This window comes from Gorilla gorilla, chromosome 7 (genome assembly GCF_029281585.2).
Source record: "Gorilla gorilla gorilla isolate KB3781 chromosome 7, NHGRI_mGorGor1-v2.1_pri, whole genome shotgun sequence".
Classification (NCBI taxonomy): Eukaryota; Metazoa; Chordata; class Mammalia; order Primates; family Hominidae; genus Gorilla; species Gorilla gorilla.
This window is the reverse complement of record NC_073231.2, coordinates 66,450,881-66,459,352: the sequence shown is the minus strand read 5'-3', so window position 1 is coordinate 66,459,352 and position 8,472 is coordinate 66,450,881. Positions and strand designations below refer to the sequence as shown.

General features: G+C 43.8%; 1 non-coding gene across 1 annotated transcript; it reads left to right on the top strand.

Moving 5' to 3' along the window:
- The first annotated feature begins 5,279 nt into the window (after positions 1–5,279).
- Positions 5,280–5,488, top strand: LOC115935671 (small nucleolar RNA SNORA73 family). Its single transcript, XR_004071291.2, has one exon. It is a non-coding gene; the product is annotated as a small nucleolar RNA SNORA73 family (small nucleolar RNA).
- Positions 5,489–8,472: the final 2,984 nt, after the last annotated feature.

Below are 8,472 nucleotides of genomic sequence, written 5' to 3'. Positions count from 1 at the left end.
GTAATCCTAGCACGTTGGCAGGCCAAGGCATGAAGATTGCTTGAGGCCAGGGGTTGAGACCTGCTTGGAAAAAATAGTGAGATTTCTGTTTCTATTAAAATAAAAAAAATCGCCGGGTATGGTGGATTGCTTGAACCCAGGAGTTCAAGGATACAGTGAGCTATAATTGTGCCACTGCATCCCAGCCTGGGTGACAGAGTGAGATCCTGTCTCAAGCAAACAAACAAACAAAAAATAACTGTGTCCTTTTGTTGGTTTTAGTTTACATGGCTAATGATATGGGTACATTTTCATGTAGTTCCTTGGCTGTTTGAATTTCCTCTTTTGTGAAGTTCCTATTGAAGTTTTTTTGTCCATTTTTCATTGTCTTCCCTTATTTTCTTATTGATTCATCAGGAGTTTTTCACTCTCTTAATTATATCTTTTGATGAACAAAATTAAAATTATGTGGTCAGATTTATCAATCTTTTTTGCCTAAAACTGCGCTGTTGCTGAATTTTCCTGTGGTTTGGTTTCCTTCCTGCAATCTCTGTGGCTGCCTCCTAATGGATGCGCCCGCTCACTCCAGTAGGCAGAATGGCCTCAAGAGGTCAGACCACAGGCTTCCAGGGATCCGCCTGGACCTCTGAACCTATAGCCTCATTCCTCCTCATTTTCCCAGTCCCATGGAGCTGTTCACTCCTCAAAGCAATGGGAAAGTGCCTGGTGACCCATTCTTGCCACGTGGACTGTGTGATCCGGTAGCGGCTGCATGCTGTCTCTGGCCTCTGTCCCTGGGAAGATGCTGCTGGTGTGGCTGGGAACGTACTTTCCCTCCTTCGCTTTTCTTCTCACCTCTTTCAGGCAGTGCCCACTCACACTTGAGTTTTTCTTGGTCCCCACTCCCACCCTGAGCTTGGGTTAGGACCCCCTTGTTGGTCTTCCTGTGGTGCCTACTCTCTACCATTATCACTGCCCTGACCACAGTTCATGCCCAGTGTTAGTGTCCTAAAAAAAGAGTAAACATCTTAACACTCGACACTGTGTGCTCCATGAGGACCAGGGCAGCCAACTAATCCAGCACAGTGAGCACCCAATAACTGCTTGTTGATCTGGACATGAACACCGACTAAAAAGCATTGTCCAGGTCTTTAGCCTAGTGAGTTCTGTTGGCTGACTACATTTTAAAGATGTCTGTTCGTTTCTTAATAAGGTGAGAACTTTCTCTTCTTACCATGAACTCATATTAGGATTTCTTTCTAGCAAGTGGTGGTGAGAGTGGGTGGAGGGTGGCTGAGAGAAACAAGACACTTGGAAATCTGCTAGGAGAAGGAGAGGCCCTGAAAGCCAGCTGTGGATACTGGGTCAAAGGCCATAATCAAATCATCACAAGCAATCTCCGCCCCTTATTCATTTTGGGGAGACTTGCAAAGCCTGGCCAAAGTGAAGAGAGAGCTCCTTGTGTGGTTTGGATGAATCTGAGGCAGCCCCCATGTGGATTCTGTGCTATTCGTGCTGTTTATCTTTTAAAAATAGGGCAGTGGTTACACAGCTGAGGCCCTGAGCCTGCCCAGCTCCCTGCACGACCCTGCCCGCTCCAAGGCTGATAGCACTTCCTTCCTGGCCTCGCGTGGCTTCCTGCACTGGCCTTATCGCCACACAAAACTTGACACTGTACTGGAATGTGCTCAGAGTCCGTAAATGGAAATCTCTTGCTTTCTACATTTACAAACAACTGTCATCTATAAAATGCTTTCTTTATTTCCAGACTTACACTTTCTTTACACTAGTTGGAATGCGGTTCATATGAAATCATTTTCCCTCTCTATCCCTCATTTTCACCTGAAGTTTCAGTCTTTCGTTTTTTGAGCCCAGAAAATAAATAATACACATGGCATCTGTGCAAGCTGCAGTGTTTACAGCAGTTGTGGGGAATGGTTTTCCACATACAGTGAATTATACTTTATGCCATTTCCTTCATTTTATTACATGCCTGCCGTGAAGAAACAGGGTAGGTAGAGGGCTGTGAATGATGTCATGTGAACAGACACATGTTTAGTACCGACATCTTTGGCATTCTTTGCAAATTTTAAGCATTTCAGTTAATAAGAAAGCTTTTTTGGGCTGGGCGTGGTTGCTCACACCTATAATCCCAGAACTTTGGGAGGTCGAGGTGGGTGAACCATTTGAGGTCAGGAGTTCTAGACCAGCCTGGCCAACATGGCAAAATCTTGTCTCTAGTAAAAAAAAATACAAAAATTAGCCGGGTGTGGTGGTGCACGCCTGTAATCCCAACTACTGGGGGAGGCTGAGGCAGGAGAATTGCTTGAACCCAGGAGACTGAGGTGAGCCAAAATCGAGCCACTGCATTCCAGCCTGGGTGACAGAGCGAGACTCTGTCTCAAAAAAAGAAAAGAAAAGAAAGAAAAGAAAAGAAAAGTAAAGAAAGCTTTTTTGTTTCTCATCATCTGAGATCTGCTGCTGCTGTACTACTTTCTCTCTCTCATACAACTTCAAAGTGGACATTAGGTAAACATCACGTTGAAAATTAACATATGGAGTGCCAAATTCATTTAAGAGAAGATGGGGCTCACAAAATATTTAAAGCTTATCTGTCTGAGCTCTTTAATATTCATGAAGACAATGCAACAAGAAGAGTTTCAGAGAAATAGCGCATGTGCTGTTCTCTGCTTTGCAGTGTAGTAAATAAAAGCTATGTTGAAAATAATTTAAAATTTGGTATGGTCCTGATCTGGAAAATTCAAGGGGTTAATGAAAGGGAAAAGTAGCTTAAACGAGGTTTCTGGGAGTGTCTCGGCTTTCTGAATGCAGTTGCCTTTCATGAGCTCATGAACCTTCTTAAGATATTATGATCTTTTACCCAGGCAAGGGGAATTTCCTCAGATATGATTAAAGAGTGGGCGGGCCATGTCCTCAGAAGTCAGAAGACTTAATATTGGAAACATGAACTCTCTTGGAGCCATTCCCAATTTTATTTCAGAGGAATTCCCCTTTGCAGAACCACTCCCACGATAGAAGGCAGGGATGAAGGAAGCCTTTTGAAATGTATTTATTTTTTAATCTGAAAGTTGAAGAGTTTCCCCTCCCCCTACCATGGAAACTACTAAATTAAGAGTCTGGGTAAACAGTTTGAAGTCTCCTTTTTAGGATGGGTAAAGTAAACAAGTAAAGAGTACTCAAAAATTCTCATTAAAGGTACACAACCACCCTGAGTTATTATTTCCAAGGGAACGTTACCTCAGTCGTGGATGGAAGCCTCATGGGTGACGAGAGATCAAGGCTTTTACTTAAAGAATGAGGCAGCTTTCATTAAGCTACTAAGTGTGAATATGAACTCTGCTGTGACACGTTAGGAAGAAGTAAAATATGACAGGAAAAATAGCGGGCTTAAGATTGAACTGTGAGGGAAGGCTTCTCTGTGGAGCTGTTTATTGAGGCCGGTGGAGGAGAAGCAGCCCACTGGGGTGGAGCGGAGGGAATGGCTGATATTCCAAGGTAGGAGGGAGTCTGACGGTGAAGAGAAAGGACAAATGGCCAGAGCCCAGAGAGTGCAGCCAGGGTGGGAATGAATGAGAGGGCAGGTCGAGAGATAGGCAAGGACTAGATCACCTATGGCCTCTTAGATCATGGTAAAAGTTTTGGATATCATTTTTACTGTGGTAAATACACATAAGACAAAATTTGCCATCTGAACTACTTTTAAGTGTACTGTTCAGTGGCATTAAGTATATTCACATTGTGTGCAAGCATCACCACCCTCCATCTCTAGAACTCTTTCATCTTCCCAAGCTGACTCTCTGTACCCATTAAACACCAACTCCCATTTCCCTCTCCTCGCAGCCCGTGGCAACCACAATTCTACTTTCTGTCTCTATGAATTTGAGTACTCGAGGTACCCCATGTGGGTAGGATTGTAAAGTATCTGTCTTTTTTGACTGGCTGATTTCGCTCAGCACTATGTCCTCAGCGTTCATCCATGTTGTAGAATGCATCAGAATTTCATTCCGTTTTAAGGTTGAATGATATCCCATTATATGCATATGCCATGTTTTGTTTATCCATTCACCTATTGATGGACTTTTGGATTATTCCCATATTTTGGTTATTATGAACAATGCTGTTACAAACACCGGTGTACAAATAAATACCCGTTTGAGTTGCTGCTTTCAATTCTTTTGGGTATATAATCAGAAATGGAATTTCTGGATCATATGGTAATTCTACATTTTATTTTTTTAGAGTCGCCACGCTGTTTTCCATAGCAGCTGCATGTTTTACACTCTCACCAGCAATGTACAGGGGTTCCAGTTGCATCACACCCTTGCCAGCACTTATGATTTTTTCTGATTTTTGTTTTTCTGTAATAGTAATCCTAACGGGTGTGAAGAAGAGTTTGAAATTATTGAGTAAGGAGCCATTGCATGATTTTGACGAGGGAATGACACAATCCCTTTTCTTTTTAAAAAGATCACTCTGGCTGATGGATGGAGAAGAGATCGAAGGGGAGAAGAAAGCAATGGGGCAGACTAATTTTGAGAACATTTTGGTGTCCAGGAAAAGAATGATGATGGTATGACCTATGGTAGTAGTTCTGAAGAAGAGAGGACACAGATTCAAAATATACTTTAGGGTGAGGGGCGGTGGCACATGCCTATAATCCCAGCACTTTGGGAGGCCAAAGCAGTCAGATCACTTGAAGTCAGGAGTTTGAGACCAGCTTGGCCAACATGGTGAAACGCTGTCTCTACTAAAAATACAAAAATCAGCCAGGCATGATGGCATGCGCCTGTAATCCCAGCTACGTGGGAGGCTGAGGCAGGAGAATCGCTCGAACCTGGGAAGTGGAGGTTGCAGTGAGCCGAGATCGCGCTACTGCACTCCAGCAGCCTGATGGAGACTAGGGAGGCAGGCACCAAATTTGGCAATCAATGCCCATAAAATATTCAGTGCAAACATCAAGAGACAGAAAATGGGATTGGTAACATGGATACTGAGGAAACCAACTCAGAAAGGTTAAGTAAGTAACTTAAGTTCACACAGCATAAAATGCAAGTGGCAGAGTCAAGAGGCAAACCCAGGACTGTCTGATTACAAAGCCTGGTCTCACCATTTTATGTCACTTCCTTCCAGTCAGAGCCGACCAGTCTCCAGGAATTTGGACAGCTGACTGCATTTATCCACTTTGGGAAATCTCTAGTAATAAAAGGGAGACACGCTGAGTAATAAGTGTGAAGTTTAGAACACAAACCTTGCAAGAGCTTTCGAGAATAAATAAAATTCCAACATGGATAGCCTGGGAGGTCACTCTCCTCAGGCTCTGTGGAAGTGGTGTTGGGGAGCATAGACATTTGGTCCATGATGTACAGTACAGCCCCTTTCCACAATGTTGGAGATGAAGCTGGGTCTCCTGTCTGCGCCTGCATATTCCTATAGCTTCCCTGAGTCCTGTGGATGATGACTGGTGAGACAAATCGTGCAGGAAACACGTTTAGTTTGAAAAAAATAAATAAAACAACAACAAAAAAACCCAACATATTTGGAATGTGATAGACAACAAGTGAATAGACAATCTCACTTAGAAATTGTATTTAATAGAGTTAATAAATTCAGTTGCCTTTTGCTGGGGAGTAATGAACAATTTCATCTCCCCCCAAAGACTCTGGAGTCAAAGGTGGTGTTTAGACTCCGTTACCCGGAGCGCTGGTCTCTCATCTGTGTCAGGTACTTGACACAGAGGTATGTTACAGAGGAGGGGTGCTAAGTCACGAGAAGGATGAACAGGAAGCGAAGAGTGATTATAGGCTGGAGGTTGAGAACAGAGATTCCAAAGTTTCACAGTATGAGTAGGAACTCACTGACTAGCTGTATACTTGGCTAATGCTTCATCCTCTCCAACATTCAGCTTCATCATCTGTAAAAGGAATCCCGTAATGTCTGTGTCTCAGGGATCCTGTGAGGGTGAAGTTAGGCATTGCGCATGAAGGGCTTAGCTTAGCAAGTACTAGTTGCTTGTTAATCTTTATTACAATGGCAGTTGAGCATATTATGCTTTACCTATGGAGCACATTTTACCTCTGAGCACCCTAGAGAAAGGAGAGTTTGGCAGTTTAGCAAGGGGGTCAGGGGGCGTAGGAGGATGGCTACACAATGTACACTAAACTCACAATTAGGGAGTACAATCATGCTTTGTTCCGAAATGGCAAGTTTTTTTGACAATGTGTCTTCATATCCATTGCTGGGTTTTTTTGGTTGTTTGTTTTTTTTGTTTTGTTTTGTTTTTAAGATGGACTGTCTCTCTGTTGCCTAGGCTGGAGTGTAGTGGTGCAATCTTGGCTCACTGCAACCTCCGCCTCCGGGGTTGAAGCAATTCTCCTGCCTCAGTCTCCTGAGTAGCTGGGATTACAGGTGCCTGCCACCATGCCCAGCTAATTTTTTGTATTTTTGATAGAGATGGGGTTTCACCATGTTAGACAGGCTGGTCTCGAACTCCTGACCTCAAGTGATCCTCCCGCCTTGGCCTTCCAAAGTGCTGGGATTACAGGTATGAGCCACTGCGCCCAGCCATCATCCATTGCTGTTTTAGAGAGTTAAATACATCACATGATTGGAACAAATTAAAAAAACACTCCGAATTTTTTTCTACATGTATTACTAACATAATTAATGACTTCTGAAGCATCAGCTAATTATAGTTTTAAAGGCCTAGAATTCTTTGTAAGGATAGATGGCATTTTTTCTAGAATCTTCCTTTTGGATGGAGGAGAATAAGGCAAAAAAAGCACTGGATTTGGCACTGGGTAGACCTTGGTTGGAATCTTAGCTCTTAGCTGTGTGTCCCCTAGAGAAATGACCTAACCTCTCTGAACCTCCTTCTTCATTTGTATGATGGGGATGATAATATCTCTTTCATGGGATTTTGCAAGGCACGTGAAATGCTTATTACACTGGGTTCATCTTAGGCTATCAATAAATGGTAACTATTAGTAATTTATTAGTAGCTATCTTGAATCTTTCCCCCTTTTTCTGTTTTCCTCTCCTACTATACAGTATGCTTTTTTCAGGTGAAAGGATACAGAAGAAAAACATTATTGAGCACAGGTCATCAAGTTCCCATGGAATCTTTGAGAAATCAGGGATGTCCTTCTTGCTTTTGACACAACTTCATAAAATAACTCTTTGACCAGCTATAACCCTCCTTGATAGAAGTTACAGATGGAAATGACTGATGAGTTTCTTTATATCCAGTACTTGTATGGTTCAGCCTTTTAACCGATTTGCTTTTTTTTTTTTTTTTTTTTTTTTGTGACAGAGTCTTGCTCTGTCGCCCAGGCTGGAGTGAAGTGGTGTGATCTCAGCTCACTGCAACCTCTGCCTCCTGGGTTCAAGTAATTCTTCTGCCTCAGTCCCGAGTAGCTGGGATTACAGGTGCATGCCACCATGCCCGGCTAATTTTTGTGTTTTTAGTAGAGATGGCGTTTCACCATATTGGCCAGGCTTGTCTCGAACTCCTGACCTTATGATCTGCCCGCCTCCGCCTCCCAAAGTCCTGGGATTACAGGCATGAGCCATGGCACCCGGCCCTGATTTGCTTTTGAAGAACTACCACAAAAACGCAGTTTCTTTCCCCCTGCTCCTCAGGGGCCACTGCACATTTTAATGAGATTTTTCCTGATTAAGAGCAAAGATGTTCTTTTGCTCAGCCAGTGGCGGTTTGACCTTTCCTGACTCCTCCCTGCGGCCGCAGCACAGTGCCTGACTTCTTCCATGAAACAGCTGTGGAGCTGGCAGGGCCTAGGTGCTGGTGGAGGGCCCTGTGACTGGACCAGTGGCTGGAGGGAGCAGGAAGTGGTCTGCGATGTAAATGACGGGGCTGAGGTCACCAAGCAATCATCAGGTGGTTAGAAATATGGACTGGGGCTTGTGGAAAGTTCTCATGGAAATATGCCATAGGCAGTGGTCGTTTGCACAGAGGTGGGAGGTACACTGTGGCATGGACCGACTCACCCACAGGGAGGAAGAGTGTGAGCTTGGGTTAGAGAACACTGTGGAGGAAGAACTTTGAGGCTGATGGCCTAGAAGAGCAGTAGAAGGAACTAATGAAACTAGCAGCAGGGAGCTCTTAGTGTAGACATCCAACAGGAAAAGTGCCCAGGGTTACAATATCCAAGAAAGGCCTGAGTCTTGGGTCAAGGAGTCAGCATTAGAGAGTGCTGAGCGGTTGGGGATGGATGAAAGCTCACGGTGCGGGTTAGCTGTGGAGTTTCTGGTGACTCTTCAAGTACCAGGTTCAGAGCCAGGTGGAGAAATGTCATCCTCCAATTATAGGAAGACAGATGTTAACTTGAGGGATCAGGGAGACAGATGTACTCGAGGGATCGGGGGGTGAAGGAAATCTTTAGAACAGTCTTCAGTTTCAGTTTTTAGAAGAACAAGGATCTGAAGCAAATTAAATTTTATCAAATAATTATCTTT